Below are 19,590 nucleotides of genomic sequence, written 5' to 3' on the forward strand. Positions count from 1 at the left end.
GCTGCATGTCATTCCCTCTCTCTCCCCTTTCATTTCTTCAGCTGTCCTTTCAATAAAGGCCTACAAATGCCCAAAAAATTATCTTAAAAAAAAGATTCACAGACATTCACTGTGAGTTGGCTGACTAAGCTAATTAAATGAGATGAGCCCATCAGAGGTGGAACAAGAAGTCAGATTCTTTACTCTGCCAGGGAGGGTTGAAGTCTGTCTGTCTGCGTCAAGCTTGCTTAGATTAGTTCCGTACCACCACAGGAGCAGAGCCACACTGCCAAACTACAACGCACATTGTTACAATAAATGGTTAAAACAATTGACATGAGTGTTCTGACAGAACAACTATGAAGCTTAAGTTCCAGTTAATGATCTCATTCAGATAAATGAACTGTAGAGTTCAGATTCTACTGTTGCTCATTATCTTAAAAGCTATTAGCCTAATTGAGACACAACCTGTAATAGCCTGATAACTATTATAGAAGTACAATGTTGGTGCATTTTTTCTTTAAGTGTGACACAACCTACCACAGGTAGCTGATCCACTGAAGCTTTCAGAATGAATGTGCATGTGTGGGTGTTTCATTCACAATCATATTTGCTCACAACAAAAACGGAAATAAATACATTTTTAAAATTGATGCAGATTAAATAAAAGATGAAGGATTCCACCACTGCTACACTTTTTGTACAAACGCGTATGAGGAGCTATTAGACAAAGTAAGTGATGCAGCTCATTACTATGCATCTATTTACAGTACATGGCAAATAATTGAATTGAAGAGCAACAGAGTGGACGCCAGTGACCTACAGGAAAGACTTATTCAAGGACTTTAAATGAAACAGCTCTGATCTTGAACAGGTCAAAATGTACTTGTAATCAATTGTCCTCTGCATCACCGACAAGCTAAAAGTGTTTTTATTGGCTCCACTTCGCTTGAAGTCAAACCAAGAGCATGGCCTTTTACTACAATGAACATCATAAGTACAATATAATCTTTGCCTTTTAAAATCATAAGTGCCCACACTCTCATTGTTTGGGGTAATCTGTACAGACCCTTATAACAAAACTCCATTTCAACATTAATCTGAGGTCTGTAGCTTTTTAAGAGCTGAAGTTCTCCAGAATTCAGATCCAGCAGTGTGACGCACAATGCATTCTCCTCATGAAGCCATAACGCTTTAATGGCCTGACAGAAGAAATTTGTGCAGAGGCAATATCCTCAAGCGGTGTGAAAATGTTGTGTAATGTCTGCACATTGGAAAAAACTCGCTATTCCCGTAATACTGCATACAATATGTTCTGCAGTCATGTCTTCTACTGAGTTGGTATATCAGTTTTAGTGCCGCATTTTAAGATTATTAGATCATTTCGAAAACAAAGCACTAGTTTGGTTCCCTTTAACATTGCGAGGGTGAGAACGTCTAATGTGCGCACATCTCTGTAATTTGTCCACTTCTGTCACTTTGCTGTATTGTCAACGTGCTTTGTTACAGTGCCATGTATTCCTCTGTGACCGCCCATATGCGCACACGTCCCTGCTGTCTCACTTTGAATTTTGGTTAATTAGCCACTTGGAGAGTTGTAAACGAGTGGGGACACACCGTTGATTAAAGCATTATTGTGATGATGAGAGCATCTTCAAAGGGAGTTGCACTTTAAGCATTAGCAGAATAATTACCACCCTGTTGGAGTAATAGGCCCCATGGACAGACAGGGAGAGGACACACAAACACAATCGGCATACACACCTTTGCTGCAAATGTACAAAGAAGAACAGATTTTCAGGTAATGTCAGTGGATAAACTGGTCTTTCATTTCTATCTTCAAATGTAAGTTGACATTTTGAAAAAAATGATTTTCATCCACATAAGCATTACTTGGTTGCACACAGACAAACACGTACTGTAAACACACACTAACTCACTGCAGAGGGGGTTGGTGGGAGACTGGAGTGTAATAAGACTTTACTTCTTTATTTGCTGCCTGCAGGGACACCAGTCTCTCCCCCTCAATCTTCTCTTTTTATTTCATCCATCATTCATCACTGTTTGTCATAGAATAGAAAAACAACTGAGAGCACTCAACGGTCTCATTCATCTTCCTTTGTTCTGTCTTTGATCTTTTTGTCGTTTTCTCTTTACTGTCCACTCTCATTCTGCCTCTTTTTACATTTTCCCCCATTTTCTCTTTCTCTCTTTCCCCTCAAATCTCTCTTTTCGTTCTTTCTTTTCCATACTCAGTTATTTTATACAAGGAACGTGAACGAATACATATTTTTGTGTCATCTCTTCATACAAAAGTCTGTATGGCTATAATTAGTTATTGCCAAATGTAACAAAACAAAATTCTTTTGAATGGAAATGTCATTTTAGAAACAAAAATAGTGCCATACTGTAGGCGATTGACCTAGCTTTCATGACTTCCTGCTGAAAAACGTATCTCTTCACATACAAAATAACACTTTCTGTGCATTACTCAAATCTCCAGTACTCCCACTGCAAACTACCAACTCTTATAATTGTTATAAAGCCTATTTTCTCTCCAGGAGGTTTTAGTTGCTGGGTCTGCAGCTCCTTTCAGAGTTTCGAATTTAGATTTTATATGGAAAAACATCAACACTTATATCATGACAACAATGTCATTACAAATCTTTAATGTCTTTCTTTTGTTTCTGCTTCTTTCAAATCACCATCAGAAAAGGGCTTCTTATTTTTAGCCTTGTGTCAGCTGCAGCTAATTAAGATTAATTTGGCAAAAAGGAAACTCCTGCTGTTGTCTGGCTAATGTGCTCTCTGCAAGCCAGTAAAAACCTTGAAAACTCAACCTAAATTTGATAAGGGAAATGAAACAATTCCTATTCGCTAAGAAGAATTGTAACTGGATTCAAATTCAATAAAGGTCTGTCGAATCCCTACCCTAATGACACTGAAATACATGTAATCCAGGCTTTCTCAAACAGCCAGTGTAAATAACTAAAGAAATCAGAGTCTATGCTGCATGCAGCACGTAACCCAAACCTGGAGTCAGTGATCACTGCTGGGAGTGATGGGCAGCTGCGTGAAACACATCCGCCATCCCTGTCAGTCTAAATGTCAGGAAGGGCAGGTAAGGTTAAAGCAGTGAGGATCAAAGCTCCCCTCACAGCACACTGAGAGGCTGCCCACTTCAAACATACGAGAGCCAGCGTGCTGCACTCAGATGACTGAAATCAAATCAGACACAGCAAATGTCAGCACTCCTCAATTCAAATGCATTGGAGAGTTACACTTTGATAAAAGTATCTATGTGGCATGTTTTGCAGGTGACAAAAGCATTCCTCTGTGGTCAACTGCTGAGGCAACTCTTTGGTTGTTGGCTGCTCTGTGGATCAGTCACAATAAGCGGGTAGGGGCTCTGGTGATTGTGTTATTCAGTGCAAGCAGTGAGAGTTTAAAGGGGTCCGAGCACAAACAGTGTTTAAAGGCTTTTGTATTTGTCAAGATTCTTGTCTGCTTTTAAAACTTTGTTACCTTGCACGGCAGATATAACGAGATCACGCGAACCGCGGAATTACATATCACACAAAAGTCTATCTTGTCAGGCTTCTAGTAGTGCGTTTGTGTCTGAACAGCAGTGAACCGTATAGCACATTTTACATACCAATTTTGGTGCAAATAGGACAACAGGTGACATTTGCTCTATACTCACCATTACATTATTCAAATATCATCACTTGGCACGCTAATTCTGTATGTTTCCCAGTGTTGCCAAATCCAATGACACGTTGCAGTCATCTCACATTTTTAATTACATGCTATGTTTTGCTTGTGCAAAGGTATCTTCATAGCGTTGCTTCTCAATCATTCATTTTACAACTTCAGTCCTGTGAGCTGTCAGTAACACCGCACTCTCGCTTGTCGAGCACATTATCTCTGGTCCAGGGAATCATTGCAACAACCTTCCTTTTCCTTCCAAATGTTTGTGTTACATAACAAGAATGATGTAACGAGCCTTGTACCAATTGGGCTTCTGTCCCTCTTGTTTAAAAATTGACGGTCAGAGCTCCACTTTGAGCAGGAGAAAATAAGCATCCTGTTTGATCACAGGATTACTCTTGTGGCCACTACTGGAACTCTAACCTCCCCAGCCTTTAACACAATCTGAAACTAGAGGACAGATATAAACAGAAGTAAATGGGAATCAGCTGCCACTTGTCTCATCAGTTTGCCCCTTACCTTGCCTCTCCCCCTAACTCGTACTCAGCTGTACTCTGACTATCATATACAGTGTTTTCCCTCGGTTTGTGGAATACTTAGATGCGTGTATTTGGCGAGGGGTTTAGCCGTCCTTCCTCAAGTAAATGTGACGTTTTTCAATTAAATAAAGCAATTTCCCTCTCTGGTCATTTAGCGTCTCTTTGTAGTTGGTTTGTGTCCCTTTATGGTAGTTTCGTGTCTCTTTTTTCACATAATTTTAGACTGTTATTATCACCATATCTGTGTCTAAAATGTTTGAAAAGCTAGCGCAAACAAAAAATAACATTCAAAAAGCTTAAAGAAACAAACTTGCTAAAGAAGTCCAACTACAGTCATTAGATCTGAGTAAGTCTTTTAGTTACATTCATTAGGCTTAGGTGCTGTCCAAAACGTCTCAGGAGCTGCACCAAAACCTTACAGTGGCAGAGAAAACCTTGATATAGGTATGTCTGTTTATTTTTTTTTTCATGTAGTTGCAAGTGACAACAAAGGAGAGTGAAGATGACAAGCAAGGTCATGAGCTGAGTTCCAACCTATTACTTCTGAAGTGTGTGCCTCAGCCCGGTGGATGCCTAGAGTTAGATTTCTCTCTAGTTGTTGAAGGAACACGGTTTTCGATGGAGTCATCTGGGGTTAGACTTGACTCACCGGGAGACAAACGAAAACATCACTGCCTCCAACACTGTCTCCCACAACATGCCCAACTGTCAGCTCTCTGCTCTCTATCTGCCAACCTGTCTTAGCTATAGTGTTTTGGATAAAAAAGCTCATTTTAAGTTGCACTCCTCCACGCACAGTACAGGTTTAGGTTGTCCTGATTGAATATGCTTTGCAATTTCACTCAATTCATCCGAATATAAGCATTAGGGACAGTAGCCAATCTAGAAATAGCACCCATTTGACATTTACCCTTAAACTTCCCCGAAGGACTTCATGTTATCTTCCATAACTTACCCAGCTGTCATTTCATTGTCACTTTGTTTGCTGACACTGACCCTCTGTCTGTCAGCCTCTGTCAAATGAAATAAACTAAAACAGTATACTAAAGAATTCACTCTGTGGATAGATAAAATATCAGTGACAAAAATGACAAGTGTCATGACACCGCTCTTTGTCAGTGTAAATTAGAGCTGCAATGTGCAACTTTTAAAACATTAACAATATAATAATAATTAATAAAATAAACATTTATATTTGTAGCCATCTGCCTCTGTGTGACCCTGTTTGAGTTTTGCTGTGGCTTTGAAGGTGAGACTTGCAGTCACAGACAACCTCAGTATTGTCTTTCATCGTTGCATATTGGTAGTGTTTTCTGTCTGCTCTTTTCAGCCAACCAATAGTACACTTTGTAGGTTCAAAGGAAAGAAAAACAACTTTTATATTATGAATATAAAAAAATTTCAAATCTGCCCAGTGTTCACATTGAAAAAATGTCAACACGCTGATATTTAGCAGGTAGCCTATAGTAGTTACAATCTTCACCGTCTTAGTTGGTATCATGCTAACATTTGCTAATTGGCACTGAACACAAATTACAATTGAGGCTGATGGGAATGTCATATGTTCTGCAGGTATTTGGTCATAAACCAAAGTATTAGATACATACAAAATTGGCATGTTGAAAATGGTCTGTATTTATATAGCTTTTCTAGTCTTAACAACTACTCAAAGTGCTTTTACCTAGTACAGGAACCATTTGCCATTCATACACTGTGGCCGATGCTGCCATGGAAGGTGCCACCCGCTCATCAAATAAACATTCACACAACACAGGATTGGTGTGTGAATGTTGATCTGATGAGCGCAGCATTGGGAGCAATTTAGGGTTCAGTGTCTTGCCCAAGGACACATCAACATGGGATTGCAGGGCCAGGGCTCGACCCACCGACCTGCCGATTGGTAGACAGCCACTCTACCACCTGAGCCACAGCTGCCCAATGATGTGAGAGAGGTATAGTTATTACTTTGGTTTTGGAAAGTTATTTATTGAAGTGCTAGGAAACGTAAATGTCTGTAGCAAATGTCATGGTTACTATTTCAATAGTTGATGAGACATTTTACTTTGAACTAAAAATCTCAACCTGTGAGTGGTGCTGGAAGTAAAGTCAAAGGATCACCAACGTCACTAGGATTCATCCTCTGGGAACCATACATGGCTGTACCAAATGCAATACCAATCCATCCAATAGATGTTAAGATATATCAATTACTAAAAATGTAGACTTGCAGGTCCTAGATCATCCTCTGAAGACCAATTCTATCAGTACACATTTCAAGCAATCCAAAATATTTTTATCTGGACAAAAAGACTGGTGGACCAACCAAACAATTGGGCTACCATCTGTTCATTTAAACCAAATTTCAATGTTAAGAAATCTTTGAACAGTAATTCACACTGCGCACAAATATACCAATAGATATACCAATGCTTCAGAAAAATTTCAAACTAAATGACGGCTAATAACACGGGTGGATTATAGGTCAATTTGTTAACCGGAAGTTTACTGGATGAAGGGAGACGAAGTTATCCCAGACCATCATTCAGCCATCCAAAGATATCTGATGTTTAACTTTGGGTAGTACACATTATTGATTCCGTTCTTAAATAATGCAATCGCTATGCAATACCAGAATGTCTTTCAGGAGATGTAAAAATGTGTGAACAGGGGGATGTAGCTTCACATACATTATCCATGATTTTGCATAAATTACAGTATGTTGAAATGGCCAAAGAGCCTAAGTCCAGTTTTCAGAGAGATTTAGCCCGAAAGATCTGCAGGCCATGATAAAATCTGAAAAGACCGTACTTTCAAAGAATCTGGCTGATGTCAGAGATGAATATCCAAAGCTGAAAAATGTCAGTGTAGAGTCCAGTTATCCCCGTTCATCCTTAAGTACACATACTGGTTACGTTCTGAAGCTTCTGATTTACAGCAAATTTCCAGGGCAGTTAGAGGCCTGTTTGATCAAGTTCACATTCGTGTCAGGGTAATGCTCGGTCTTCCTCTGTCTTTCCACAGAGCTTGAAAGACATGTCAGTGCACCTAGGCAACCCTCAATGTGATGCAGGTTAAATATCCCCACCAAGTGGCAATATGCAGCAAGATAGGAGTGAACTGACAGGTGTTTGAAAGTTTGTCACAGTGATATTTAACCTACATTTATAATAAATAAGAATTTTGCATGTTGGAAACCAGTCACAGATTTTAGCTTTTAGTTTAAAAAACATGTCAGCTGTTTCAGTTACACAGACACATTCCTACTAAACTATCTGTCAAATTGATTGCTAAATAAATCTAAAGTGAGAAACGGGCTACATTTGTGTCAACTGCTTAAATTGTAGCACTATACATGCAAGCAAGCCTACAAACAAAATACATAAGTCAACTTTAAAACACAGTGCTCCATGATCGGCTGATTGGTCTGGTTTCCTAGCAGATGGAAACCATTTTCAGTCTCAGTGCATGTTTTCCAGGCTAATATCTCACCGGAAACACTAAGCTTGTGAGATTAATGTTGGGTTCTGTGAGGCAGGAGTACAGTACTACTTAAATTACCTCAGGACTGCACGCCATCCTCCATTCTCCACCTGCTCATGACAGCATCAGCCTGACCAGTTGCTCCATCTGGGTCATATAGTGGTCTGTCTTTAGTTGCATTAAAGTAGCATTAATAAAAAAAAATGTGGGCACTCGGGGCATAGGAACCAGTCGTAAACACACCATTGACATATTATCACCTTATTTAGTTGATATTGTGAATATGTTAGCAAACAGAGCATCATAACTATTTATTTAGAGTTGTGTTTGTTGTCAACTGAAAAATGCAAGTTCTTTCTACAATGCAATATTTATTCATTTTTATGGCTGTTATTGGTCTCCATCCAACTCCTAAATATCTGGCTCTTTAGCTGCTAAATGCTCCTCTATTGTATGTTCATCAACTAGTCCCTAACTGTGTCTGTCTGCTGTGTGGTGACAGGTAATGCACAGTGGGCCTTTAGAGCTTTTTGCTGAAATCAACTGAGAAAAAAACTGGTTAAATAAGGGTTTATAAAAGTAAAGTCGCAGGCTGGAAAACCAAAGCTGAAAAACACTAAAATGGTCTTAGGAGCTGAGAGGAACTCAGAGTAGTGTGATAATTATCTGTGGGCTCGTCACTATTAACGACTCATATAGTCATTGTATCCATTGTTGATTTAAAATAATTGATTAGTGCCGCTTTAATGTTTGAGAGAGCCATGTTGTTCTTTGAGTTCTGACATACAAAAATATGAAGAAAAAAAAATCAATTGAATTCACTGAGAGTGTCATGAGCTGCTACCTTCATATTTTATTAATTGCACGCAGTGTGTGAGCTCAAATTGCATGAAATGTACTACGGATATCTGTCCTTCAGTGTCTTGCTTATGGACACTTAAATGACACATGACAAACACACACACACACACACACACACGCACGCACGCACGCACACACGCACACACACACACACACACACACACACACACACACACACACACACTGACTTCAATTGACTTCTATTATAAAGCTCATGCTAGCATGCTAACCCTCTTCCTATGATCCAGCAGTCAATCTTATTTCCATAAACAGCGTGGAGCCACATTGCTAATAGCATGCTGACAGTCAGTATTCACTCAGTATGTTAATGCCCCATTCTGAGCCAGGCTATGAAAGTACTCGGCCCATTCATGTTGGTTTTCCCCATTAGAGACTAATAGTTTTAGTTGGGTTAGTGCAGTCCATTCAGATCCTGCTGTGAACATTGATTTCATTGTTTACTTTGTGTGTGTGTGTGTGTGTGTGTGTGTGCGTGTGTGTGTGTGTGTGTGTGTGTGTGTGCTCTGTTCATCTCCTGAGGTGCATCACAGAGCAGAAAGACAGAGAACAGAGAGACTGACCACAAAGAGAAATATGTATTTTAACCCCTGGGTTTCATATTATTAAACAAATAGATTTCACGGTTTTGCTCCCAGCACTTTTTCAGAAAAAGGGAAGAGAAGAGAGATTTTCTTTTGTCTGTCTGCAGTGAGTTATCATACATCTTTAATCTTGGAATTTTTTATCCCTCACATGCCAAAATAAATCACTCTTTTGAACATTGGGAAAAATAAAAAGGAATCACTGTATTCTCATGGAAAAATACAAGTTAGTGGGTGTGTGGGGATGGGGAAGTTGTGACACACAGCCAGGTTTTTGTTTTACACAAACTGTGAATGTTGCAGATAGAGAAGGCCAGAGGTGGAACATGTACTCAGATATTTTACTTAAGTAAAAGTAGCAGTACAACAGTGTAAAAATACACAAGTAACAGTCATTCAAAATCTTACTTACGGTGCTGAAAGTCATGTCAAACCTATACAGCCTTCGATGCCTGCCTTACACATAAACATAACCCAGGATGGATGTGAAATACGAGAAGCCATATCTTGCTGTTCTTTTCTCTCAGATGGACTAATTGAGCTTCTCCACTCAGTCTCAACATGGACCACTTAATGGATGCTTTTATCCAAACACTCTGTGCATAGGATAAGTGCATACAATGTCACCCCTTATCTGTGATTCACAAGCAGCTGTGATCTCTCAAATGCTCTAATTTCATTGGCTAACATTCAACAAAGCTCCCACTAGAGGTTGTTGTTCACAGTCCAGCAAAGTGGAAGCCAAGTACACGTGGTAGGTAACAAATTGGCTGCTTACAGGAACCACTGCATGTCTAAGTTATTGCGATCATCCTCACTTTCATCGGATTCTTCTAATCCCCTCGCACTTTGTATTTTATGACCCGCAATGTATAACCAGGGGTTAAATTGGGCCAGGGCTCCTTCACCACAGTGCTGGAGAGGAGGGTCTAGCTAGTCCACACAGCATTCCGGGATGCGATATTACGAATCCCACTATGGCCACGCCGAGACCCGCCCTTCAATAGCATTTATTGGCCAGGTGTCCATGAGAACGCAAGGTAACGTAACCCCATTTGTACAGGTCCTATCCCCTGACCAATCGGTTATCCTAACCTTAACCACTCGAGGTGAAATGCCTAACCCCAACCAATCGAGCTGCTTCGTAGGGCGGGTCTAGGCGTGGCCATAGTGAGATTCATAATTTTGCTTCCGGGATGGGAGAAAAACATGCTCTTTACACCAATCACTAGCTTGGGCAGCGCTAAGCGCTGACGCAATTATATTGCCGCTGTAAAATAGCCTCGGAAGGACCTAGTTTTGGTGGAACGTGTACGCTCAAAAGTTGCTTTTAGCAACAGAAAACTCAGATTGGACAGATAGTCTAGCTAGCTGTCTGGTTTTAACCTGCAGAGATCTGAGGAGCAGTTAACCGTAGTCCTTATTTAGTCCTTGTTTAAAATTCCAACACAAAGAAAGCGAAAGGAAATGGACATCCGGCCGAAAAGAGGGACATCCAGTGGAATTTCCAGGGACACCGGAGCAATCCCGGAAGTGGAACATCGTGAATATAGACTAGGGGACGCTTAACTTAGCACATCTTTTCTCGGTCTTAAGAAACAATGACATCGTATAGCTGGAGAGAAAATATTTTTAAATGAGAGGACGGTGATAAGAACTTGCAAATATAACAAATCCCAATTTAACCCCTGATAACAGTGATGTCATGTTGTTGTATGTTGAAAGTGTTCATGCAGACAGTTTTTTGTCCATATTTAATGTGTAGAATTGGGATATTAGAGTAAGCAAAAAAGTTTGCGTGTTAGATGAACCAATTTACAACATTTTGAAAGTGTTTTTGACAGTAGATGTTAATTATTTTTACATAGTGCATAGTTACATAGTTTACATGTTCATTTTCAAATATAGGAATGTGTGAAGTGTGAATTGTATTATGGACCATCTGTTGAATATTTTACTCTGTGGGTAATTTGACTAATTCAAATCTATCTCAAAACCTTTTCACGTCTAACAGAAAACATTTTAGAGGATGTATGAATAAAATACACGTATGCGTATAAACAGTTGCTCAAAGTAAACTGCTTTTCACACAACCTGCTGAACCCGCTGGTTAGTCACAGTTGATCATTACAAACAAGTAATAATAATACATTGAATTTGTAAGGTGCTTTTCAAGGACTCAAAGTCACTTAGTGTTGTGCAGACAAGTTGAAAGACTTGTCTGCACAACACTATTGAGATTTTTTCTCAATTCTGGTGGAGTTCCCAGACTTCGAAAGATAACAAATATGTTGGAGAAATGCGTACAGTCTGATAAAATCTACATACACTTCTTCAAGAAAATTTCAAATTTGAAGATACATCGTTTCTTGGGTTTGAGTATTTCAACCAGCTTCAGTAAACTCTTGAAACAAGCTGATGCAAGATTTTGCAAGGGGTCGAGAAATTTTTTTGGATTTTTATTGACTGCAAAACTATACTTAAGGTAAAACTGATGGTAAAAATACAGGTTTATGTGGTATGTATATTTAAGTTGTTTCATTCTTCTTCCAACTCTTCAATTCTTTAAACAACAATCATTTGATGTGCTTTTGTAGCTTATGTAACAGATGGCTGAAATGGCTTTACACAGACATTTGACTGGGATGGCCCCTCAGCTAGAGTAGTAATTGTATTATTAGTAGGCTAGTATTCAATTCAATTCAATTTTATTTATAGTATGAAATCATAACAACAGTTATCTCAAGAGACTTTACAGATAGAGTAGGTCTAGACCACACTCTATAATTTACAAAGACCCAACAATTCTAGTAATTCCCCCAAGAACAAGCATTTAGTGGAAAACTAAAAGGAAAACTTCCTTTGAGGGAGAAACCTCGGACAGACCCAGGCTCTTGGTAGGCGTGGCTAACGGTGCTGGTTGGGGGTGCGATGAACAGTGGCAATAATAGTCACAATAAAGATAATGGAACTATGACTAGAAATAGTAGTTCTAGTAGTTCATGGTGTAGCAGGGCACTGCAGGGTGTTACAGGGTGTAGCAGGGTGTAGCAGGGCGCTGCAGAGCGTTGCAGGGTGTAGCAGGGTATAGCAGGGCATAGCAGGGTGTGGAGCAGGACCACAGCGACAGCTGCAACCATGATTTAGGTGCCCAGCAGTTCAAGGAAAACTGCTGGGCGAAAAAAAAACATAAGAGCTCCGGGGAATAAGCTCCCCAGAGCTAGGTTAGTAACAAGCCTTACTGGGACATGGATGCACACAGATGGAAAGAGAGAGGAGAGAGGAGCTCAGTGTGTCAAAGGAAGGAAGTCCCCCGGCAGTCTAAAACTATAACAGCATAATTAAGAGCTGGTGCAAGGCAAACCTGAGCCAACTATTCACTCACTTTAACCAAAAACTTTGTGTAGTCACTTCAAAGAGTATAAATAAAATACACAAAGAAAGTTTGTATGTGTAGTCTTTCCAACTTTACATGATATATGCTATATCATAATATGAAAGTTGAGACTTTAAAGTTAATTTTACTCATAAATCCCAACTTTGGAGCGAGTTGTGTTTCGAGCCCAACATGTATTTGAGTGATTGTGCATGTGGGTAGCTGTAAGTCCGAGTCGCAGTGGGTAGCTTGGTCGTTACGTTGAGTGCTTTGGTTTGTGTGTGTTGGTGCTTGGTACCCCTGCTGAGACTGGTTGGAGGACAGTCAAGGTTTATTGTCATTTTAAGTTACGGGCTTGCTGCTGGTGAATTTGTTTAGTGTTCTTGCAGAGCTTGACTCATTTATGAAGATTTACTTTTTCCCGTTTGTCTCTGCATATTCATTCATATTATGCTGTATCACTGCTCAATGATATATTACAGTTAGACAGACATTTAACTTTTTTGATGCAGGTAAATAAATCTAAACAACTGAACTGACATAAAAATAACTCAAACTAAATACTTTTAAATTTAGTTTGCATTGAGTTCTGAAGACAAACATTTTGTATGAGCTACTTTTCCCCTTTAACTGAGTGCTGTACTTAAAAACATTACATCGGTATACAGTTTCATTCAGGTGATAAAGGAGCACAAGCTATCATTCAACGTTCACAGCATCGCTGTGGAAAAGCACACCCTTAAAGTCCTTCATTATCTCAGAGAAGTCACAATAAAAAAACGATAGGGTAGCAAATACCTATTTCCAGCACAGCACTAATGTCAGACTGAACAGCCAGCTACTCTGCCACATCCCAAAACTACACTCAAAATTCAAGACCACAGATCAAATCAAATAAATTAGAGCAACCCTCACATTTAAAGTCTGAGTCTGAGACTTTACTACCTGCTGGCCCTCTCTTGCCCGCTCACAGCCGGAACAAACATACCTGTCAGTGTTTTTGAGCCGGTGTCAGTGTCAGTGTTTGGCAGACATAAAAACCTGCACCTTGCCAACCTGGCAACCTCCCACTTTGCTCCAAAACATCAAGTTTTATTGCAGACCCTGAGAATACTGACAGAGACCCTGGTAAGAGTCTTTGATAAATGAACCTCCTGGTCTGCAAGCTGGTAACTGCCAGCAGAATGTCTGTGAACATTTCCTCTATCATCAGGGCTTTCTAATCACAAAGCATTCACCTTCATACCGCTGCCTCCATCAGCGTTTACTCACCCAAGCGGTGTGTGTGTGTGTGTGTGTGTGTGTGTGTGTGTGTGTGTGTGTGTGTGTGTGTGTCATTATTTCCTGACTATAGTGCTTTTCTCATGTCTGGCCTTGCCAGCGATCGATCGGCATCTCCTTTGTCTGCAGCATTAACAGACTCTGAGGTGTGTGTGTGTGTGTGTGTGTGTGTGTGTGTGTGTGTGTCTGTTTGTGTGTTCCGGTGCGTGTGTGAAGCCAATACGAACTGACTTGCAGTGCATTCACCTGCCTGTGTATCCATTACCTGTTCACGGTAAGGAGACTGCCAAGGTGAAGGATTCTCTTGCAAAGCGGCGCACTGATGTCCGATAACCATCTCGGGAGGGAGAGAGGAATGATGGGTAATGGAGTTGACTCAGTATCATGAGATCAGTATCAAGACTCATGAAATAATATGACAGTATACATTGTATTGAACCTCCATATCAGTTAAGGTTCAAAGTGTTTGCAACGTGGCTCAATTTGTTTTCACAACCTGTGTCAGAGATAAATAGATAGATAGATATATAGATAGATAGATAGATATATAAATAGATAGATAGATAGATAGATAGATAGATAGATAGATAGATAGATAGATAGATAGATAGATAGACAGATAGATTATTTCCATGTTGTAGTGCACTACAATCTGCTTCCTAAATGTGCATAATACTGTAAAACCAGGGTTGTTTCTGTATTTATAGTGTGATAGCTACAGTCCCTCAGCAAACTTAAGACTGATAGACACATGCCGTTTTAACATCAATCTCAATGTCTTGTATAATGATACAGGTAAGGTAAAAAAGAAATCCTATTGGAATAGCTTTGTGAACTGTTTTTAACTGATATGCGGCGGTGCTGATAACACAAAGCAGTCCATTTGGCAGATATGAGCGACTGCGGTCTCCGTCTCAGCTTTCATTCCGATATTATATTTGCAGAGGCTTTCAGTGTTGGTACAGGCCGTCCGTTTGACATCTACTTAACATCAAAGTGTTTGCTGAGCTGCAGTCTATTATAGGCTACTTCCTGCTCTGTCCTTTTGCACTGAATGTGACGTCCTGTTAGACTTTGACTGACTGACTGACACTTCCTCCATTTTACCTGTATTAACATTCATCTTGGGTGATTACTATTGGCTGCGGTTTTGTACTGAACCATTTAATGATATATATGAAATGGACCGAACACCTGTTAAAGACAGACTTTATTCAGATCACCTACCCCACCTCCAGTAAAGGCTGATGTTTATTATTACGCTTATGGCAAGTGGCACATTAATGCAAATACTTTTGCATGTTTATTCAACCAGGAAGTACTGGACACGCAAAACTCATTAGAGCTACTACTGTACCTCCTTCCCAGAACTGAAACATTTATTTAAGTAATTTCTTCTCTATAAGAACTGTATCCATTAAAGGTACCCTGTGGAGTGAAAATCAGCTGAGTCAGGCCCTCAGCAGGTAAAGATTATGTTTTATATTTTCAGGGTTTTCTTTTAAATGAAGAACTGCATACAAGCATACAACATACAAGCAACACAATAAGATATTCACACCACTTTCGAAGGAACAAATATGATGAGTCAGCCTGCATTTCCTGGGTGAAAGGCTTTAGCTTCCCCTGGTAAGCGAACTCAGCTCTCTGGCTTTAAAGTCCTGTATATTAAAGCGCACCCATCCCCCCGGCCTCCTTATACAGCGGCCGCCAATGTAATGAATACAGCAAAAAAAAAAAAACATGGAATGCTTATGGATAACAGTGCTTAACCCTTTTGAACGAATGTTTCATGAGAACAGGCTGCTCTACGACGTGTCGATTCGAATCACCGGCATTATTAGATCATGGTAGAAGCATGCTGCATTATTGGCTCAGTGACGCTGATGAGATTTACTCCTTAGGTATTGAAATTCTGATTTTGAATGACAAGGCATTTTTTGATACCCGTACTATGAAGGCAATTCTGTCTGTGACTTAAAAGTATCAAAGTTGGATACCCAGTCCTATTCCTGACAGACAAGACTCATAATTCACTGGACGTTCTCCGCAGCTGTAAACATAAACTGCATTAGGAAAATCTGAACATTGCTCTGTGTAACACAAAACCTTTACAAAGACAGCAGGGTTTTATTTATTGATATCACAAGGTTGTTTCATAACTATTTTTATACTCTTCTACGAAGGTAAATTGAGACACTGGAGCCCTTGATATTGAAATGAAATTATAGCTACGGATACCAAGTCAAATGATTACATTACTGGTAGCCTGAGGCATTCCAAATTGGATTGGATGTGAGAAATGAATAAATAAGTTTTCTGATGTATGTGCAGGTCTATTTGGCAGCTTACATGGACAGACTATGTCAGCAATGCATTTTAAGTGTGTATTTAAACTGCAGCAAATGAACCTGTAAAACTAAAACTTGCAAATATGCTAATGTGTAATTCATTATTAATAAATGATCATATGGGATAAAAAAAAAAAACTCTTTCATGAATTCTACTTTTATTCCAAAAGAGAATGTGTGCTTAGCCAACTTTCTCTGTATCAATTATGTTAAAAAAATAGATTTTTCAGGAAATTGCCTCAAGCAATCCAATTAAAATTAAAATTAAAAGGCAAGCTTTCCCTGAGCTTGTGATGTAGATGTTCTATCACTTGTTTTTATAATCTTGTTTCTATTTCTGTCTCTGAAGTGACAATCAGACAAGATTGTTATGTGAATAAACTGACTTGCAGGGGACTTGTGAGTCACAAATGGAAACAAGAAAACGCTCCATCAACAACAACTTGAGAACGAGTCAGAGAGGGCAGAGGCCTGGTGCAAACTTAATAAGGCTGTTTTCTTATTTCCTGCATAAGAGATACAAATAAGGTGGTGATTATGACTGCAGCAATATCTGAGCTGAATGTTATCATTCTTGAGTTTGCCCTACTTGACATATCGAGGAATTTGTAACTTGCCCTTTGAGGAGAGAGGGAGAGAGAGAGAGAGAGAGAGATGGGAGGGATGGAGACAGGAAGTAAAGGTACAGAAAACATGGCAGAAACACAAAGAGATAAAAGTGATGGGGATTGAAATCAAGATGAAAAAACATTGCATTAGACCCCAGATGGAGAGAGAAATATGACGTAAAGTAATGAGTAAAAACAAAACAAAAGAGTGAGTGTGTATGAAAACAAAAACCGAGATCCAGACAGAGATTTTTACATATGAGAGAGGGAGATAATAAAAAGTATAGTCTTTACAATTTCTCCCAGCAACTTACTGAACCTAAAAAAACAGCGAAATGTGTTAACAGGCAGCTCAGAAAGTCGCCGATACAGTATGTGTAAAAGACTTCTTATGTTACAAGGGTTTGTTAGTTCAGTAAATAAAAGCAAATAGCCTGAAAAGGTAGATTTCTTTCCAAATGGAGGCTAATGTCCTGTGACACAGTTAAGTGTTTTGCATGTGTGGCCTTTAGCGGTATACTTTACAGCCTTATGAGCAGAGAGAGGGGTTAGCTGAGCAGCTGTTGTTTGGCCTCTGTTAGCTAAATGCACTTGCTGGCTAATTAGTGAAGCACTTAACGCTAACATTTAAATGTTGGCAAACATTGGTAGCAAATAAACTAAATAATCCTTAAACGTTGAACAAACTGTAACCTGAACTGGTTAAAGTCTGAAAGCTGAAATGACAGATTTTTCAAAAAGTGTTCTTGAGAGTTGAGACCTCTATCGAGACCAAGACCGGTCTTGAGTACTACAACACTTTAGAACACAACTGTAGTTTTTTTATATTTTTTTTCGTCTTGTAGCGATCGCCGCCTTTTGGTCCTACACATCCCGCGTCACAACCACACCGCCTTTATAATTATGCCGGCAATTGCAAACCAAGATGGCGCTGTCACTCACCTGTGGAAGAGGCTGAGTCCGTTCTGAAGGCCGTTTCACATTGTACGTGTAAGTTGAACCATGTTGAACTTTGACCACGGCACGCGCAAGAGCGGCCAGCTGCACAATGCCGCTTGCACTGGCAGACCAGTTCTTGCGCGCGCAAGCCATTGACAATAATGGGTTTCATAGCGCAGCGCTGCCGTTTGCGCGTACAATGTCAAACGGCCCTGAGAGTGTATCCGTAGCTTGCCAGCCCTTGGCAACAAGCAAAAAAGTCAGTTTTTCTTCAGCCTCATTCTAAATGGATTAGTCATCATCCACCCGTCTTCTGTGATTTTACCAGGACCCATAACACCACGCTCACTGCTGTACAGTCTCTGGAGCGATATCGGAGTACTGGCCCGCCAGTAAACAGGAGGTTACTCAATATAAACACCAGAGGTGTCACCACGTTAGTTTTTGGTGTCTCGCAGGAAACTTGACTGTTCAGTTTGTTTGGGGTTTGCTGGGATCTCTAGGAGTATTGTTTTTGATTTTGTGAGGAAAGACTCATTTATCCGGAAGAGACTGTACTGTACATGTATGATAACATGCTGCATAAAGTTGCCTTTTTTATAATTCCTACTGTTTTTTGGCCTGAATCAATTGCTTGAGACCATTATCCATAATTTCATATGGTGCAGTATTTATATCCATATTTACTTTGGTCGTGTCTAGATGGTATAACCCAAGATTTGCTCGCAAGATGTTTGAGGTTAGACATTGAACGTAGTAAGCAAGTGCATGCTTACTACAAACCAAACAGGTAAACAGGCTTCTCTTTATGTGTCGAATGTCAAAAGAACTGTCAAGGTATAATCTTAACTCTAAACGCACCTACAGGGACACATTTATATAAATGTACACATAAACTTGACAAATGTCATGATTTAAAGTGAGGTCTGCCCCCAGTGCAACCCATCTGTTGAAGCTTCCTCAGCATTAATGAAACATACAGTAGAAACATGGAGAGATTAAGATCAATAGAAAAAACAGATTGACTTAGTCCGTCTTTATTCCACTCTGCAGACTTTGTCCGGTAGGGATGGATTTCAGTTCACATCTGGCATTGTGCATCCATCTCAAATGTGTCTCAAGCGACCACATGTGATTGGAAATTAGAATTGAATCTAAAGGGAAACTGCAAGCACTGATAAACAGAGAGGAAAAATACAACTAGTGTTCAGACAAACGTGACAAAAGTGTTTTAATCAACAGGAGGCATTTCCAAATACATACCTAAAACAAGCTTCCAATTATTTGGTATGATCACACACAAAAATAAAACACGCATGAAATATGTAATGAATGGCAAAAAAGAATGCTGCGCTGCAAGTAACCAGAACTCAAGTAGTAGTGAACAGATATATTGCCAAGAGAGCTGCTTTCATAGCCAGCCAACTGTGTTGTGTTTGTGTGTGTGTGTGTTTATATTACTTACACTTCTAACCCTCTTTCAGTCCAGAAAATTAATTGTGCATGTCTGAATGTGCTTGTGTGTGTGTGTGTGTGTGTGTGTGTGTGTGTGTGTGTGTGTGTGTGTGTGTGTGTGTGTGTGTGTGTGTGTGCCTGTAGGGAAATCCCTGTGCTGGGTACATGGTACACACCTTCTGCCAACTCTGAATGAGTTGTCTTTCAAAGAATTTGTCACGCGCGCACGCATGCATGCATGCACGCACGCACACACATGCAGTCTTATGATTGCACACACACCGGTGCACACACACACAAAGCACAGAAAGTGATGGAAATGAGTTTTTTTATTTTATGTCACAGTATGTCATTTATAATTTCATAGATTTTGAATGACAGTTTCTTACTATATCTGTGGATTAAAAC

Source organism: Sander vitreus, chromosome 17 (genome assembly GCF_031162955.1).
Source record: "Sander vitreus isolate 19-12246 chromosome 17, sanVit1, whole genome shotgun sequence".
NCBI lineage: Eukaryota > Metazoa > Chordata > Actinopteri > Perciformes > Percidae > Sander > Sander vitreus.